The sequence below is a fragment of the Neofelis nebulosa genome, chromosome 11 (assembly GCF_028018385.1).
Source record: "Neofelis nebulosa isolate mNeoNeb1 chromosome 11, mNeoNeb1.pri, whole genome shotgun sequence".
In the NCBI taxonomy this organism is placed as follows: Eukaryota; Metazoa; Chordata; class Mammalia; order Carnivora; family Felidae; genus Neofelis; species Neofelis nebulosa.
Genome location: NC_080792.1, coordinates 46,311,747 through 46,330,859, shown reverse-complemented (window position 1 = coordinate 46,330,859; position 19,113 = coordinate 46,311,747). Strand labels below are relative to the sequence as shown.

Below are 19,113 nucleotides of genomic sequence, written 5' to 3'. Positions count from 1 at the left end.
TCTGCTCCGCATACCTACCCATCTATTCATCTGATCGTTATCTTTCCTTAAAGTTCAACCCAAGAATTTCTTCCTCGCTGAATCTTTCTCTGACTATCCCGTCATCCCAGGGGCCAATCTCTCCCACCCTCTTTCTCTTTCATGGACACCCGGAAACCCATACCTACATTTATCAGCATCTATAATATTTTAGTGCGTTTCTTTAAACGACTGTATCTTCCTCTCCTGGGGAATAAAAACCCTTTGAGGGTAACTTGACCTTATTCATTTTGTATAGCCTTGGAGTTTAGCACATGCTTTCTACATATTGGATGGATTAATGAATGAAAAAAAATAAATGAATTAATGAGGAATGAACAAACCCACACTAGAAATATTTTGGTTAGAAATGACAGATGTGTAAATTCATCTCAGCTTTGCAGACAAGTTTGAACAAAATTTTCATTCAAAATTCATTCATTTCAAAATGAACAAAATTTTCATTCAAAATTTCAAAATGCTTTATAGGAATACATACATCCATTCTTTTGAATTTTCATTCAAAATTCATTCATTTCAAAATGAACAAAATTTTCATTCAAAATTTCAAAATGCTTTATAGGAATACATACATCCATTCTTAAAATATATCTTGAGGTCACCAGACATCTGGATGGAGAGCCAAAACCTGCCACAAACAAGCCCACCTCATGGAGGGCCCGGACCCTGGAGCTCACCTCTGGACGTTCCTCATTTCCAGTTTCTCAGTCAGTTCAATTAAACTAGTCCCACACATGGGGCACCTGGATGGCTCAATCAGTGAAGCATCTGACTCTTTATTTTGGCTCAGGTCATGATCTCACAGTTAGTGCCTGCTTGGGAGCCTGTCTGTCTGTCTGTCTGTCTCTCTCTCTCTCTCATTCTCTCTCGCAAATAAATAAACTTTAAAAATATAAATAAAAAATAAAATAGCCCTACACAGAGCCACACTGGGCCTCCTTTAAATGCAGAGCCTTCATTTCATCAAGTCTGTACCTCGAAGTTAAATACCTTTCAAAACTCTGCCAAGTCAACTGAGTTGCTTCCTAACGTGCTTGCAGAGTAAGACTCCTTTTCTGTGGCATCCTTCACCAAACTCGTCATGTGAAGTTTCCTTGCACTGCCATCAACCTGGGCATCTTCATGAACTGTGTCTCCCCTCTGGCGGTGTGAGCATTTCAGTAACTACACAACAATACATCTTCACTAATTGTAGGAATTTGCACTCTCATTTGAATGTTGATGACATGGCTTTCTGTGCTTTTGTTCACACACTACCTAGTGGGAAAAAAAAACCCATGATAGAAGCTGTGTTTCTCAAGGTGTGTTACACGCTAGGGTAGTTCTAAAGTTAAGCAAGGGTTCTTTGAGCAGGAAGATGATTAAGTATGGGTTGGGTTGGATTGAAGAGATGAGATTCATTGATATAGCTATCATCAATAAATTCAACTATTAAGCACCGAATGCATGCATACATACAAAGCATTGTGCTAAAATTGTGGTATATGTACAAAGGTTAACACTGTTTCTACCCTGAGAGGAGGAGATATTTAGAGACAGAGACCACCTATATCCCTTTAAAAAGATGACTAATGGGAATGAAAGCTGGTGCAGCCACTCTGGAAAACAGTATGGAGGTTCCTCAAAAAACTAAAAATAGAACTACCCTACGACCCAGCAATTGCACTGCTAGGCATTTATCCAAGGCATACAGGTGTGCTGTTTCGAAGGGACATATGCACTCCCATGTTTATAGCAGCACTATCAACAATAGCCAAAGTATGGAAAGAGCCCAAATGTCCATCGATGGACAAATGGATAAAGAAGATGTGAGATATATATATATATATATATATATATATATATATATATATATACACACACACACACACACACACACACACACATACATACATACATACAATGGAGTATTACTCAGCAATCAAAAAGAATGAAATCTTGCCATTTGCAACTATGTGGATGGAGCTGTAGGGTATTATGCTAAGTGAAATTAGTCAGAGAAAGACAAAAATCATATGATTTCACTCCTATGAGGACTTTAAGAGACAAAACAGATGAACATAAGGGAAGGGAAACAAAAATAATATAAGAAGAGGGAGGGGGAGAAAACAGAAGAGACTCATAAATATGGAGAACAAACTGAGGGTTACTGAAGGGGTTGTGGGAGGGGTGATGGGCTAAATTGGTAAGGGGCACTAAGGAATCTACTCCTGAAATCATTGTTGCACTATGTGCTAACTAATTTGGATGTAAATTTTGAAAAATTAAAAATAAAATTAAAAAAAAAAAAAAGATGACTAACACTACAAAAAAATATGGATAAACCTCAAAGATCCCTAACTCCCCTTTCTCAGGGGGTGCTAGTTAGTAAAGTTAGGTCCCGGGACATCATCTTGACAGAATGGGATTGAAACATTGATTGCAAGAGTCCCTGCCTATGACCAGGGCCTAGCACTTAGAACGTGTCCCCCAGGCCCAGTCTGGCCATCAGAGAACTAGCTTCACACTCTAGTTCTTTCCCACTGCCTCAGAAACAGGGAACTTTTCCCACATTAGATAATTCTTTCCTAGAACGTAGGTAGAGGAGAGGGTGACTAGTTACTGTTTGCTCAACTACCTTATGTAACTCAGAAGGAAAAGTTCAATAAATCTTCCGGTTGAGCCCCTCCTAGTTGGGTCGGCCCTGTTCACCATTACAAAATTATCTTTTGACTTATAAAATATTTTGAATCAACACAGGATTACTATCTGAATCTTCAGTATTATGACTCTAACATCTACCTTTTCCAAATAGAGGGGGAAAAGCACACCCAAAAAGGGAGCTATTCACATACAAGCATTCCTTTTCATCTCAGCCTCCAAGTTTCAATAGTTGCAAACAGAACTTTAAGAAAATACTCTATAACATTGATAAATAAGTGCTAGAGGAGTTGAGAGAAGGGGAGTTTAGAGAGAAGTTGAGATTTCAGGTCAGCTATGAAAAACAAGTAGGCTTAAAACGGTAATGAGAAGGGCAACAGATATTCTGGGCAGGCAGAGGCAAAGGCACAGGCAGAAATGCATATGGCAGGCTCATTGCACTCCTAGACTCGCCAAAGCAGAGGCTGTGTGTAGAGGCAATGGGAGATGTGGTTAGAGAGTCAGGTTGATGGCATATGGTGAGGGTTTGCAGTGTCAGGAAAGAGATTTTCCTCTGTAAATGTGGGAATGGAAACCATTTATGATCTGTGTTCAGAAGGGAGACATGTTGGAGCAGTATCTTAGAAGGCAGAAAGATGCTGCCTGGATTAGAAGGAAAGACCTTACAAGGCAGAAGAAAGTAGCAGAGACTTTGCTTTAATAGTCTGAATAGAAAGGAAGGGGTACATGAGAAAATGCTGTGAAGGAAACCAACAAGATGTAAGCACAGATGGGGCATGGAAAGAAAGAGGAGAGGGGCGCCTGGGTGGCTCAGTCAGTTAAGCATCTGACTTCAGCTCAGGTCATGATCTCACGGTTCGTGGGTTTGAACCCCGCGTTGGGCTCTGTGCTGACAGATCAGAGTCTGGAGCCTGCTTCGGATTCTGTGTCTTTCTGCTTCTCCCCTGCTCATTCTCTCTCTCTTTCTCTCTCATAAATAAATAAATAAATAAATAAATAAATAAATAAATAGATAATTGAAAGAAAGAAAGAGGAGACAAGGTGGTTCCCAAAGGATCCTGGAGAATAGCCACATCATCTAAAGAGAAGATTAAATACTCTGGGGCCAACTTTCCCTTCTGTCATACTGGCTGTGGGAATTTAGGGAAATTACTTACCTTTTCTGTGCCTCGGTTTCATCATCTGTGAAATGAGGACAATGATAACATCTACCTCATAAACTGTTGTGACATCAAATGAACTACAATATATAAAACATTGAGAATAGTGCCTGGCACTCAGAAAACAGGAGCAAGTAGACGCTGCTCTGGTGTTTTTGTTACAGAAAAATCAAGACTAATAGCAATAGGGCTAAAAACAAATCCCTTCAGAAATTGCTCTGGTGAGAATAGAGAGATATACTCAGAAATGGAATATATTCCAGTAAGTCATTTTTTCCATTGAATGGCAAATCATATTTACCACCAGGGTACAAAGTTCCCCTTTCCTCTCCCCTGCCCTCCTACTAATATTTCCCTAGCTACCCTCAAGGGTCCAAGCCTCCTAACAGATCCACCCTAAAATTTCAAACCCTAGTTTACTTAAATGGCAATGAAATTTCATTTGGAACACTTACTGTTTGGAAGGGGATTGTAAAATCATATTTTAAGTACAGAAGCATTGCTTTAAATGCAGAAGCCTCCAAGGGAGACACTTTCCAAAGGACATTGTTGCTGTGAATATTATATAATTGGGGCATCTAAGGATGAAAATAAATCCTAGGAACATTTGCCCCTTATCCTGTCTCAGACAAGGGCATTGCCAAAGCTCTCAGTCACCATTTTCCCAACTGCAAAGTTAAGCTAAAAATATAAATATTACCCTAACAGGAATTGTATTTGAGAGAAAAGGAACAAGGGAAAAAGAGTGAATAAAGAAAAAAGAGGACATATATTTAGAAACTATTACACATGATTAGATTGTTGGAAGGGAGGAATTGTGGCATCTTAATGCAAGGAAAAAGTTGGAAATTGGGAACACTGACCTTAATGTCTTAACAACTGAGCCACAATTTGGCTTGAAACAAATTGCTTAATCTTTACCTGATTTAGCTTATTCTAGACATTGTGAGACTTCCCTAATGTCTGATTCCCTAGGTTCTTTAAGTGATAGGTGACTTGAGTAAAGGCACATGTTCATTCATCTGGTTTTCATTTTATTTTATATTTATTTTATTTTTATTTTATTTTATTTTATTTTATTTTATTTTATTTTATTTTATTTTATTTTATTTTATTTTATTTTTTGAGACAGAGAGAGAGTGCGTGTGAGCAGGGAAGAGGGAGAGGGAGAGAGAGAGAATCTTAAGCAGGCTCTATATCCAGCCTAGAATCTGACACAGGGCTCGATTGCACAACCCTGGGATCCTGACCTGAGCCGAAATCAAGAGTTGGATGCTTAACTGACTGAGCCACCCAAGCACCCCTGGTTTTCACTTGAATATACTAATGATGAAGGCAGTAAGAATCAGTACTAATGCCATATCCAAGGAGCTCAAGGTCCACTCCAAACACCATCGTTACTCTCAATATTTCTGCTACTTTTGTTCCACGTTTTGCCACCACTGGTAGTACCAGCTGGTTCTAATTTATCCAATGTCAAAAAGCCTCCCTACTTTAGACATAAACCTTGCAGTTGATATTTGATCTGTCTATCTATCTATCTATCTATCTATCTATCTATCTATCTATCTATTTATCTATCTATCTATGTACCTACCGATTTTATTTTTAAGCAATCTCCACATCCAACATGGGGCTCAAACTCACAACCCCAAGCCAAAGTCACGCACTCCACCGACTGAGACAGCCAGGCACCCCTTGCAGTTGATGTTTTAAACGGTTGCAAAGTAAAATCTGTCTATCCAATAGTTGGAGAAAAGAGAGAAGTGATGTTTAAGGCAGGTTGCCAAATGATTTTCATCTTAAATGGAGGCATCACACTTCAAGGTAAACTCATCATTTGATGGCTGACCAAACTTGTCAGGTCTGTACAGGTTCTTGCTAGTGTGTGTCATCATGTCTGTGGCCTCAGCCTCCCCAACCCTCCACCAAAAGGCTAATAATGTCCCTCATTACCACCCTGTTTCCTGAGCCAGATCTTCCTAAGGCTAAAAGTGTATCAATTGTCTTAGCACGTCCTGCTGTTCCAGCACTACCCTGGATTAGCCACAGACCACCAATGACTACTGGGCTCACACATTCTCCCTAAACTCCTTTGTTGTTCATTAGTCAAACCTCAGTCTCTAGATTTCCCAAAACTCCTTAGTGTCAGCTCTGAGTTGTAGCTCTCCCATCAAGCCCCCAAGCCTACCTTACATGGGTACAATCCATAAACCCCACGATTCTAACCAGTTATCTTTCCTTGTTGCCCAGACTAGACTAAACAATGGATGTCTCATCAGTAACTTATGAAGCCATATGACCAGTTTCCACGGGGTCTAACTCTGCCTAGAATCCTATCATGGCTCTAGAGACGGGGGAATTCTGAAACACTTGAAATTAGTTCCTATTAGCCCAGAGGGATGGTAGTTCTAATAGAATTACATTATTTTAGAGACTAAAATAATTTTACACACACCTCTAAGTTTGAGACTGAAGTCCCTCCTCCCCATACACACATCCCAGCACCCATTCTTCCAGGACTGGCCTGGGTTTCTAACAGTTGGCTGGCATTCTGCTGCCAATGGACAGACCTCTCAGGTGCCAAATGACTACCATCAGACTCCATGTTTGAATAGCCTTGCAGTAGCTACTCCCTATACCACAAATTGTACCAAAGCATTTTCTCTGCCATCTTTCCCATCGTCGGAAGGGCAACCCAACCCTCTTGCTACTTGACTTCTTCCTAAAACCTGAGTATAGCCTTTTTTAACTGATGGCCCCTCTCCCTAGGGAGAAACAAGGATACATTCACATATACAGGAAAATATGTTTTAGCCACAGGGGGATCCCTGACTCACCAGAGGCCAAAGCATGGGCTTTAGATTAAGAGCTCCTGCCTTCAAATATGATTTAACACATGCTCAGTTCATCTTGCTCATCCAACAGCTGAGAAGGAGAGAGGACACCCACAGCTCCAAGCCGCGGATGGTAACACCGAAGCTGCAAAGAAGTCATCTGCGTTGGCTGCCCCAAAGATCTAAGAATGATGACTTCCCCAAGTTCTGAGCCAATATTTTATGCCCCTGACATTAATTCATTCAACAAATATTTATTGTGCATATACCATATGTCAAATCCTATTCCAGATACTAGAGATACAACAGAGACCTGCAAAGACCCTACTCTCAGGGAGTCACAGTGAACTAGAAAGGTCGACATTGAATAAATGTTAATGTCTACAAGGCAAAAGAAGTGTGGGCACTTCCCATAGGTGGACCCAACCTAGATAGCAAGTTCTTCTTCATATCTAACCGATATTCGTCTTGTATCATCCAAGCCCATTTTTCCTTGACATCGAGAATAATCATGTCTTTTGTGAAAATCTTCATAAAATGGTTATTCTCATGAAATCATCCCTTATTCTTCTCTTCTCTTCTCTTGATTAAACAGCTCCAGACCCCTTAACATTGCCTCACAGGACATATTTCCTTGCCTTTAATAATAACTTTCCTTGCATTGGTGCAGACCTTTACCATTTATAGGGCACTTTGCAGTTTACAGAGCACTTCCGCATCATTATCACACTTGGATCCTTACAACGGCCCCACAAGGAAGGTACTGCAGATATTTGCTGAGCACCAAGTATGCCCAAGGCACTGTTCTAGGACTATGGGGGCACCTGTGCTACTTTACACTTGTCCCCGCTGAAATTTATCCCAGTTTTGTGGAGCCATTTTCTCAATGAGTCAAGGCCATTTTGAATTTTATTTCTGTCTTGCAGAGCAATAACAACCCCACCTAATTTAGTGCCAGCTGCAAATTTAATGAGCATACTCTTAATTCCTTCATCCAGGCCATCAATATAGTTATTGAGCAGGATAGATCCTGACCCCAATACCTCTGGGATGGCACTCAATATGTGCCCCCCCAGATTGATACAAGGCCATTGATAACTCCCCCTGGGCTGAAGCCTTCCAGCATCTAGCAGAAGTGAAGACAGGAACATACTTTTATAACTTGGCCAAGACAATGCCTAATTTTTAAAAAAAATCAAAATCTTTACTAAAATTGAGATAGATCCCATCTATCGATTCCCCTGGTGTATATAGCCTTTCACAATCATGGAAGGAAATTAAATTGGCCTTGCACTATTTGCTCTTTACAAAGCTTTACTGATTGCTACTTAGTACTTTATGTTCTTTCAGGTGCTATCCAATTGATTATTTGATGATTTATTCCAAGATCATCCCAGGTATTGATGTTGAGCTCACAGGTCTGAAATTTCCAGGGTCATCCTGTCTTTCTCTCAGAGATGGGCACCTCATTTACCCTTTTGCTATCCTGAGGGGCTTTTCCAATCCTCTGTGATTTGGGGGGAAACACTGGCTAATAGTCCTAAGATGAAAGTTGAAAATTCATTCAGTTTCCTACAGGGCAAGCCATCAGGTCCTGCTGACTCGAGCATATTAGGTTTTTCTAAGTTTTCTAACTATGTCATCGCTTTGGCCTTCTATCCTCCTATTACAACTGGGACTTATTCTAGGTGGCAATTTATAGCTGATATTATCTTCCCCCTGGAGGAGGGGAGTGAAGAGGACACTGTAAAAAATAAAATAAATAACATAAAAAGCTCTACCTTTTCACACTGTCTTCTGCATTAGCACATCAGGCAGAGACAGTGCCATCTGTTTGAATCCCATTTCCTTTTTCTCTTCTTGGCCATACAGGAAGACTGCACTTCCCAGCCTCCTCTGCAGTTGAAGTGTGTGGGGTCACAGGATTGGGATCGGGCCAATCTAATGATGAAGGAATGATAGCTGCCATTTTCAGGCCTGGACACAAAATTGTCTGCATGACCCTCTGTGCTTTCTCTTCCCCTCTGCCAACAGCCATGAACATGGCATGTTGATGAGGTAGCAACACAAAAGCGATGGAGATTGGACACCTGAATAATGCCCAGGAGTGCTGCATTGGGTAACTGACACAAAGAAGAGATGCATTCTGGTGCTATGAAACCATTAACTACTAGGAAGTTGTGTGTGTGTGTGTGTGTGTGTGTGTGTGTGTGTGTGTGTGTGTGTTTGATGCAAGATCTCCCTCTCTATCGTCTTCTCACACAACCTGAGTTACGCCTTTTGAGATCATACAGAGGACATTTCTTTGTCATTTACATGGTAAAATGTTATCTGAGTGTCCTTTTTGGACTACTGAAATATTTAAAGAATATCTTTTCTCATTTTCCATTATCTTTCCTAGGTATATATATTTTTTATTTTAACCTTGCCAACCAGTCATACTATTTTATACATTTATGTACATGTTAATTCACTTGAGGAGACCTTGCCAAAGGACCTTCATCCATCATGTGCTGCACAAAGAAGAAAATGACAAGATCAACATTTTTAAGTTCTAGAGAATTAGAATAGGTTAGTTATCTTCATATGTGTGTGTTTTCATTTGAGAACGCTCTGTAACATGTTCAATAGGATGTTGTTTCAATCCATGTTCTAAACACAGTCAGAGTGTATTTATCCATTCCCCTCTTCATAAATGGACATTTTGGTTATTTCCAATTTATCTTTCTTACTATACCACCAATTGCTCTCCAAAGTGGTTGCCCCACTTTTCTTTCCTACAGGTCAAGTTGTGTATGCAAACTCCTATTTTGCAATTCTTTCATCCACACGTGGTGCTGTTAAGACAGTTTGATTTTAGCCAGGTCTTATAGATCTTACTGTTTAAGTTTGTATTCCATTCTATTTAGTCTTCATTTGTGTCCTTCAGTAGGTTTTAAGATTTTTCCAGAAGGTGTTGTTTATATTGTTCATATGAATTCTAACACATTTTATAGCTTTGTTGACCATATAAGTGAGATGTTTTGTACTATTACAGCTTCTATTTGAAAAGTGGAAATACTGTTGCTAGTATTCAGAAATGGTATTGACTTTTGTGCAGTTAATAATTCTCCAAAAGGAAACAGGCTTTTCAACAAACAACCTGGAAAAACATATAGTGAGGAAAACTTAAACAGTTTTAGAGTATTTTGTAGTATTTTCATTCGCTAATATAGGGCTCAGCATTCATTCATTCCACAAACATTATTTAATGTCTACTGGGTCCTAGAGCCTGTGCTTCACAATGAGACAATGCCAGTGAGAATAAGACAGGCCATGCTGGCAGCTCATGGCCCTTCAGACAACCTAAGAGCACTCAAAACAAAAACAAAAACAAAAACAAAAAAGCAAACAAACAAAAAGGGAAATGAGATCTCTTTTATATTTACTGAGAATCCATGTTCTCTGATTACAGAAATCCAGTAGCTCTTAGAATTCCAACGCTTCCTCTGAATTTTCCAAACACAAAGTATTGGGGCATCTGGGGGGCTCAGTGAGTTAAGTGTCCGACTTCAGCTCAGGTCATGATCTCAAAGTCCACGACTTCAAGCCCCACATCGGGCTCTGTGCTGACAGCTCAGAGCCTGGAGCCTGCTTTGGATCTGTGCCTCCCTGTCTCTCTGCCCCTCCCCTGATCGCACTCTGTCTCTGTCTCAAAAATAGACAAACTTTTTTTAAAAATTGAATTTTCCAAACAGAAGTATCTACATTTGCTTCTTTCTGCTACGTGATGTCACTGCAAGAAATTGAACCTCCACTCACTCATAGATGGTACTGGCTTATACAATCGCAACACACTGCTTTTCACCATACCAGCCCTCACATACCCACACCAGTCTAAACCTCACCAAGTACTAGTACTTGGGCTTTCTCTTCTACATCACCATTGCCTCTGGCTCACTGAAGAGTAGGGGACAGGGAGACTGTCACCCTCAGGCCCATCCGAGTGCAATTCAACAAAGTCTCTGGGCACAGGTACGTCTCCTTTTACTGGACGATTCATAGGCGATGTGCAGGCAGCAGGCACTAGACGACCCTCACATGATAGACCCAAGAACTGCAAATCCAATTCTTCCCAGTTCCCCCACTCAGGCCATTGGCTACAATCTCTTACATCCAAGGAAACTTCTGCAGGATTGGCTCATTCCAGGGACTTCTCTGATAATGCCACTGATGGTACTCAACAGTATCTCAATAAACTCACCATGGGCTTCCCCCCATTTCCAACCCTCCCTCCCTTCAGGGCATAAATTTATGCTCCTTTACCCTATGAGGAAAGGTTTCCTGGGAAAAAAATATCGAAGAGATAAGAGAGAGAGAGAGAGAGAATGAGAATCAGAAGATAACACAAAAAGGAAATACTATTTAATTGGTGTCACTGCCCTGCCCCCACCCAATTCCTCCAAGATGAACTGATTTTCCCTGTATCCTTTTTCCAATCGATTGTTATGCCATAAAATCTGTCCTCAGCTTTCCTCCTCTAGTGATTCTTAAGAGAGCCCATCTTGAAAGTCAAATAGACTGAGTATTGAGTCTGTCTTCTTCTATCACAATCCCAAATCCCCTCAAGGAAATGTGGCTACTTTTGACAAAGCAGAGGATGAGTCATAGGTCATAAAATGTAAGAGTAAAAACATACAGATTAAAACTCAAAGGTATGATCATTCCTACACAGTAAAGCTGAGAGGCAAGAAAACATAGAGTTACGGAGTCAGACTACCTGTATTTAAAATCCCAATTCTGCCATTTATTCACATGGAATTTTGAGCACGTTACTCAATGTCTCTGTGCCTCACTTTCTTTATTTGTAAAGTGAAGCTGATAATAATCAACCTCAAGGCGGTATTTAAATAAAGTCAACACATGTTAAGCACTCAAAACAATGCCAGACACATAGCAAACACTCAAATACTAGCCATTGTTATAAAATTTAAAACGACTCATGACTAGTTCACATTCAGTTAATCACACAGCATCTAGAGTCTGGAAGCTTATCTCCCTACTCCCATGATTTGGTCATGCCTGAAGACTGGCTGATCGTCATCTTGGAGCTCCATATCCCCAGTAAGCTGCCCTGCATTCAGCTGCCTACCTCTTTGATGCTTGGTTACCAAGAAATGTATGGTCCAGAGGTCTCTCTAGGCAATTTCACACTCTAATTACTGGTTAGCATTTCAAAGAGAAATCTCTTTCTGGTCTCCTGCCTTGGAGATACCCACATGGCTCACTGCCTCACTTCCTCTAGGTCTCCACTTAAATGTCACTTCCATGAAGTTGTCTCTTAAAAAACATTAAAACAACAACAACAACAACAACAACAACAACAACAACAACAACAAAACCCTGCCTACTCTGTTCTGTTTTTCCCCCATAGCACTTACTATTACCTAACATTTTGCATATATATCTCCTTCTTTGTTTATTGTCTCTCACATTCTACCAGAACAAGAGATGTAAGACAGCAGAGATTTTTGTCTATTTTATTCACCACTGCATCCCCAGCACCTAATACAATGCCTGGCACACAGTAAATCCCAATAAATACTTGTTGAATGAATGGATGAATGAATTCTGATGAACCCTCAAAGATTCCTGCTGCCTTTCTCCTTAAAACCCAGAGATAACAACTAGTTTCATGTTAATCTATTTGTAATGGATGTCCAGATCATCCATTTAGATTGATTGAGGCAGAAAACTGCTGTGATTGATGACTAATGGCTGCCAAGGGATTTGAAGGAGAAATGATGACATATCCTCCATGTATTTTTCATCTTTAGTCAAGGCTAAACCCACCCCAGCCATTCATTCTATGCTTTCTCACTTCTAGACCTCACTTGGTCTTGCTTGTCCTTACCAGGGAAAGAGAAGTTACCTCCTCAGCAGAAGGCATCCCAAGATCTCTCTTACCATCCAACCACTAGGAAGGGAAGATAATGTTCTTCTCTCTTAAGGGGTCGACCTACGATTGGCCCTGAGCCCATTACTTCTGCCCTGAACATGACCTTCAAACTTATCTCTCTGGCTCCTCCTGATCCAACTCTACCTGACACTCCTCCTCCCATAAAAGTTGCCCTCCTACTACAGCAAATCACCATATTTTCTTGGAGAATCTATGTTGGTTGACTCACAACCAAATTTCTTTTCTCTGGTAGTGGAATGAGACATAGAAAAGGCCCTGAGTTCCTCTTTAGCTCCTCAACATTGTGTGTGTGTGTGTGTGTGTGTGTGTGTGTGTGTGTGTTTGTGTGTGTGTGGAGGAGAAGGGAGATAGAGTACTCTGAAATCTGATATACAAGCATGCACACACAACGCTTAGCATATGGTTACAGAAGGCTCATCAATTCCACTACAGCACTTTAAAATACAGATTCCAAGACCCCAACCCAGAAATTCTAAGAAGGTCTGGAAGAGAGTCCAGGAGTTTGCATTTTAAAAGTTTTTATTTTTTTTAATGTTTATTTATTTTTGAGAGAGAGAGCATGAGCAGGGGAGGAGCAGAGAGAGAGAGGTGGACACAGAATCTGAAGCAGGCTCCAGGCTCTGAGCTGTCAGCACAGAGCCCAATGAGGGGCTCGAACTCATGAGCTATGAGATCATGACCTGAGCCAAAGTCAGACGCCCAACAGACTGAGCCACCCAGGTGCCCCAGGAGTTTGCATTTTAAACAAAACCCCAGGGTTATTATAATGCATATCATTTTTAAAACACTTTGGGAAACTCTGCCCAAGAGTTCCACAGACAGCAGATTAAAAACCCAAGGCCATGGGAATGACAAATGAATGAATTTCAAGAAGCATTTTTTAATGAGGGCCATGGCTCTTCTCATCCTTATTCCCAGTTTCTGGTCAAATGTCATCTGCTCAGAGGACTTCCATGACCGACTTATAGTCACTCTCCCAGCTGCTTTATTCCTATATTCATCCAATTACCCTTGACCCTTGAACAATGTGGACGTTAAGGGCACCAACACCCTCCCCGTGTAGTCAAAAATCTGTGTATAACTTTTGAATCTCCAAAAACTTAACTACTAATAGCCTACTATTGATTAGAAGCTTTGGTGATAATATGAACTGTCAATTCACACATTATTTTGTATGTTATATATATTACATACTATATTCTTACAACGAAGTAATCCAGAGACATAGAATTTTATTAAGAAAATCATAAAGAGAAATACAGGGGCACCTGGATGGCTCAGTCAGTTGAGTGTCCGACTCCTGATTTCAGTTCAGGTCAGGATCTCATGGTGGGTCATGAGATCAAACTCCTTGTCCAGCTACACACTGAGCACAGAGCCTGCTTGGAATTTTCTCTCTCCCTCTCTCTGCTCCTCCCCTGCTCACACACACACTCTCTCTCTCTCTCTCTCTCTCTCTCTCTCTCTCTCTCTCTCTCTCTCAAAATAAATAAACTTTATTTTAAAAAGATGGGGCACCTGGATAGCTCAGTTGGTTGAGCCTCTGACTCTTGATTTCAGCTCAGGTCATGATCTCGGGAATTGTGAGATTAGGCCCCACACTGGGCTCTGGGCTGACTATAGAGCCTGCCTGGGATTCTCTCTCCCTCTCTCTTTGCCCATCCCCCTGCTTGCATGCATGTGTATGCACTCTCTCTCAGGATAAATAAACATTTAAATAATAATAATAATGCTAAATAAATAATAATTTTAAAAAAGAAAAAGAAATACATTTGTAGTACTATATTGTATTTATCAAAAACAATCTGCATATAAATGGACCTGAGCAGTTCAAACACGTGTTGTTCAATGATCAACTATACTAATTAGGCTCTTCTCTGAGAGCCATGCAAGCTTTATGGGAACAGGGAATTGTTACCCTCTTATTGTATCCCCAGAACTTAGAACAATACCACAGTAGGTGCACAATAAATGACGAATTAAACAGTGAACGCACTTATGAATGAACAAGTCTCTTAAGTTCATAAAATTATTCAGTTTTTCACCCAGAAGAATCTGTAACTGACAGATACAAGGCCTGGTGTTGTCTGGGAACATCAGTGGAACAATGGCAGAATTATGAGGCTCAAAGAATGCTCTGCCTTTGGTCAGTTCCATTGGCCCTGGGGTAACTGATTTTGCTGAAGATCTGTGCTAAACAGTGGAAATGGCAGCATACAACTGCATCCCACCCTCCAAAGCCACCCCCTGACACCCAGTCCACCATTAACGCACCAAGAAAATCAAACACTGATCATCCAGAATGACTCGACTGTCACAGAAAGGGGAAACATGCTTTAACTTCTCCTGGGTGCCACCAATAGTATTTCCTTTTTATTTTATCTTCTGATTCATTCTCTCTCTCTCTCTTTCTTTCTCTCTCTTTCTGTCTCTCTCTTAATTTATCTCTTGGATTTTTTCTTCCCCAGGAAAACTTTCTCAAAAACTCAAAAAAAAAAAAAAAAAAAAGAAAAAGAAAAGAAAAATGTTCCAGACCTCAGTATAGGTTTACACCCTGAGAATTTGTTATTCATGAAGCAGGCCTTTGAAGTCTCATTTCTCAGGATTGATGCTTTATCTTTAAACAGTTAACATGCACATTGGCTCAAAGGGCCCTGACAATCACTTAGGAATAACTGAGACATTTGTGTCTGGGCAAGGTCTCCCCTACACAGGGAACCTTTTGTAAATATTAGTTACTAGAACCGTAACACTAATAGATGTAGTTAATAATTATCACAATGTGCCAAAACTGCACAGTTTGCTCCCTGATTACAATATTAAATTGCTATTGAGCTGTGGTATTCGCTTCAGGCAATACTAGTAAGAACCCCCCAAAGACCCTGGCTGGCCTCGCTGTACAAAAATGGAAAATGTTCCGCAGCACACAATGCTCAGGCAGCAGTGGGCTTTGCCAGAAAACAAACACGAAACTCAGACAATAGAAGGAAAGTTTTATCAGAGCTGAAGTGTCCTTTCACTTGGGAACTGTCATCTCTCAAAAAGAAAAACACGCACACACTTGATAGCGGCTTCCAAGGCGAGCCATTACTATGGGCACAGTGACTCGCGGTGCAGATAGAGACCACTGCACGGCCAGAGCTCCAAGGCTTTGTTTTATTTGCATCCGATTACGTCTAGAGATAGGCTGAGCCAGCTCTGAAAAGTTGAGGGCCCCTCAGAATGCGAACAGGCTTCTGTCCCTGGGAGCAGGGAGGGGATTTTCCTTTCTCACACACCCCCTCCTCTCTGCCTGACAGGTCAAGTGGCCTGGACAATAGGCCAAAGCGACTGAGAGCGAAACTGCAATTTAATTGAGAGGTGTCATTAGCTCCGCGACTGCACATTCAAAAGCGGACACAATGGGGGCACCTGTCGCATGCAACACACACCATCCCACTTCTCACCCACCCCCATACTGCCATCCCACCTCCACATTTGCAATTTCAGAGACCCACCGTGGGTAAATGAGTACTTAGCAGTCAGTGTGCATGCACAGCCACCCAGCGTGTGCAAACAGGAGGCTGGTCTGCCCACTTCAGGGACACAGGCGCATATCGGGGTACGCCCACTGCCCAGGCTGAACTCAGCACACGCTGCCTTACAGGAATTAAGGCCCCTGATGGCAGCATGGTGACGAGAAAAAGAATGGTGGCTATTAAGCAATTAATTAAAAGAGATTCAGCAGGAAGGATGCCGCTCGTGCCTTGACCCCATCGGGCCGGGCAAACGTGGAAAGAACCAGCAAAATGCTTTTGTGCCAACTAAAAGAGGTTACACGAAGAGCCATCTGCAGTCTCCTCAGCAGCTGTGGCGTCTCTGGCCTGCACAGGCAGACACAGTAATGGATGTTCCTGGCACAGAGGACACAGTAAGGGGATGCTCCGTCCCTACCCCTCATGCAGTCGGGCTACCTGCTCCAGATTACCAAGGTATCCTGGGTTGGGTCCCTTCCATAGGCTAGGAACGACACCCTGGTGTCAGCCTGCAGCCCAATGGGCAATTCAAGCCGCCATATCACCTGTGACACTAAAGATCCCCAGGGGAAACGGTTGGGTGGGGAGGGGGTCCAGAAGGCGGAAGTGTTTATCATGCAGAGTCCAAGAAAGAAGCCCAGGCATGTTGACTCTTGGCAAACCTGATGGATATTAAACATAAAGGACTTGATATTTTCAAAAAGTCTTTCCATTCTCCTAATTTCCAATATACTCGTTCATTGTGATTTTTGTTCACATTAATCTATCCTTTACGAACTCCTCCAGGATAAATAAGGTTCCTACCCACTTTCACCATTCACAAAGCCCCATTTGACAGATGAAGAACATGAGTCTCAGAGAGCTTCAGTAATTTATCAGCAGTGTAAGTACTGGAAGTGGAATTAGAATGTACATCGTATAAAGCCAGAGTTTGGACTCTTACTGCCATTAACTCACTTTGCCGAAGTATTATTAGCTTGAACTCAGGGATCTATTCTGAGATGAGACCTTCTATATAGATCCCCAACTTTCTATTGATTTCTTGTCTTCTAATAGTGGTTTTGGGGAGGAGCTATAGGTAGCACTACTCATATGTGTTCCTTCTGCCCCAAACCTCACATGGGCTTTCTTGAAAATAATCATCAGGAGCTACTTGGCATGTTGTTCCCTTCAGATTCACAGGCTTGTTAGGGTGGAAAACAAAAGACAAAGAAAATCGAACTTCCATTGCTTATCTTCTTTTATTAGGCTGTGGTTGGTAGCTGACAATGAGATTTGGAGAGGTGCAGAATAGAGTAGATGAAATCATATGGTGAGCAAGACCTCCTTATTTCCTGGCAATGGGAGACTGATGATACTGGGACAGCAGCTCAGGAGACAAAGCTGCCTACCACAGAAGGCACCCATCCGCTCACTCATTCAGTCAGTCAATCAGCTGGTCCTGCAAGCAGTTCTAAGCGTCTTTTGTGCACCAGACACTGTGCTAGATTCTGAGGATAAAGGACAGGAGTGATAATAACAATGGCAGTAATAATAACTACAGCAGCTAACATTTGGTGGAAGCTTACTTGGTACGAGACACTTGTGCTAAGAGACTTCATATGCATTAGTGTTATCCCTGCTTGATGTACAGAGTGGATAGCAACACGCCCAAGTCACACAGCTTCGTAAATGGTGAAAATGACTAAGAATCTTATATTCATCTTTGAGGAATTTATAAAAGGTAGACTAGTGTGGAGAAAAATCACAACGAACAAGTATATTTTTGGAAATAAAGAGAATGGAGAGGCCTTTTAAAAATATAAAGTCCTTTATGGTTAATATCCATCAGGTTTGCCAAGTACCAGAGACTGGGAGGCTTATGAAGAACAGAAATTTATTTCTCACGGTTCTGGTGGCTGGAAGTCTCAGATCAGGCTGCCAGCACAGTCAAGTCCTGATGAGGGCCCTCTTCTGGGTTGCACACTGCTGACTTCTCATTGTATCCTCACGTGGCTAGCTCTCCAGGGTCTTTTTTACAAGGCACTAATCCCAACCATGTAGCCTCTGCCCTCATGATCCAATCGCCTCCCAAAGGCTCCACTTCCTAATATCATCACATTGGGGGTTAGGATTTCAACGTATGAATTGGGGGTGGGGGGGGGGGGACACAAACATTCCGTATGTAATGAATGGAGTATGAAAAGGGAAAAATAATAACACTGCAGGGGACTCATCTGACAGACACCACCCTAACCAAGTAGTCAAAGTCAACATCACCAGTAATAAGTCATGCTGATCCCATGTATCCTTTGATATTATGCACTAAGGGGTACTTCAATCCATTGCACAAGGCTTTGGGGAAATTTAAATAAAAAGATGCATGTAGAGAACTTAGGACAGAGCCTAACACATAAAAGTCTGGTTATTTTTTAGTCTAATTGATCACTCTCTACACTGAATTCTGAGCAAACTGAGAAACAGAGTCGGGCCTCCAAATGGAAGCAAAGCTTAGTTCTGCAAACGGTGAAACTGGATTGGAGAAGCCTGATTGACTTGAGGTCAAATTGGGCTTTCTACTCCTCCTAGTTCCAAGCCAATTGACACCTTGAGATCCACAAAGGGAGAATGATACCTATACTTCAGCAACACAGAAACAGACCTTTCTCCTCCTTCCATTAGTCATGGTGCAACAGGCCCCTAATGTTCCACTTCTCTGTTTTTCTGCTCCTCACTGCAATAGGCATTTGAGCTGAGTCTTCCCAATCTTAACCTTCTTTTTTTTTTTATTTTTTAAAATGTTTTTATTTATTTTTGAGACAGAGAGAGACAGAGCATGAGCAGGGGAGGGGCAGAGAGAGAGGGAGAACAGAATCTGAACCAGGCTCCAGGCTCTGAGCTGTCACCACAGAGCCCGAGGCAGGGCTCAAACTCACAGACTGTGAGATCATGACCTGAGCTGAAGTCGGACGCTCAACCGACTG

The 19,113-nt window shown here is 41.5% G+C and overlaps 1 long non-coding RNA gene across 1 annotated transcript in view; it reads right to left on the bottom strand.

The window, feature by feature from the left end:
- Nucleotides 1-17,378: 17,378 nt before the first annotated feature.
- LOC131490259 (uncharacterized) overlaps nucleotides 17,379-19,113 on the bottom strand; it is a 46,623-nt gene continuing 44,888 nt past the window's right edge. Inside the window, exon 3 of the long non-coding RNA XR_009251008.1 lies at nucleotides 17,379-17,640. This is a non-coding gene — a long non-coding RNA (uncharacterized LOC131490259). The remainder of the gene's footprint in view (nucleotides 17,641-19,113) is intronic.